Below are 531 nucleotides of genomic sequence, written 5' to 3' on the forward strand. Positions count from 1 at the left end.
GTTAATTATCGTCAGTGGGATGACTCGTTCCTTCCCGAGCTCGGCGAACAACTACCTCGGCGTTTCACTTCCGTCACTGCCTAATGACCAGGGACAGGGCAATTACCTGCGGGAGGGGTAATTAGGCACTTGAGACATGAGCACCGCTTGTACAACTTTGTCTTATGTTTCCTTATGCACCTTTGGTCTGATTTATGAAAGATTAAGTTCAGTGTGTGCGGTGGTCGTAACATCCCCTTTCCCAGTGGTTAAGAGAGCCTGGCAGTTAGGTGCATGCTTAGCCTTTTACGTAATTAGGCTGTTGGCCAATTAGCGATGGGTCTCATTGCTTCACGACTGCGCCTGCTGTTGCCATTGCAGAATTGCAACCGGAAGGATCTCCCATATTTTTTATTTTATTTTTTCCACAAACCTCAAGAATGATTTATTTCCGAGAACATGGACTAATAAAACACTCGTGATTATGGGGTTCGCATTAGGGGAAACTTAGCCGTTAATTCCGTGACATATTAGATACGTTCCACGAATTCA

The 531-nt window shown here is 45.2% G+C and overlaps 1 protein-coding gene across 1 annotated transcript in view; it reads left to right on the top strand.

Moving 5' to 3' along the window:
- The window catches only part of LOC119593038, a gene marked incomplete in the record, with an annotated part of 43,788 nt that overhangs the window by 24,004 nt on the left and 19,253 nt on the right, over window positions 1-531 (top strand).

The sequence above is a fragment of the Penaeus monodon genome, chromosome 31, assembly GCF_015228065.2.
Source record: "Penaeus monodon isolate SGIC_2016 chromosome 31, NSTDA_Pmon_1, whole genome shotgun sequence".
Taxonomy (NCBI): domain Eukaryota; kingdom Metazoa; phylum Arthropoda; class Malacostraca; order Decapoda; family Penaeidae; genus Penaeus; species Penaeus monodon.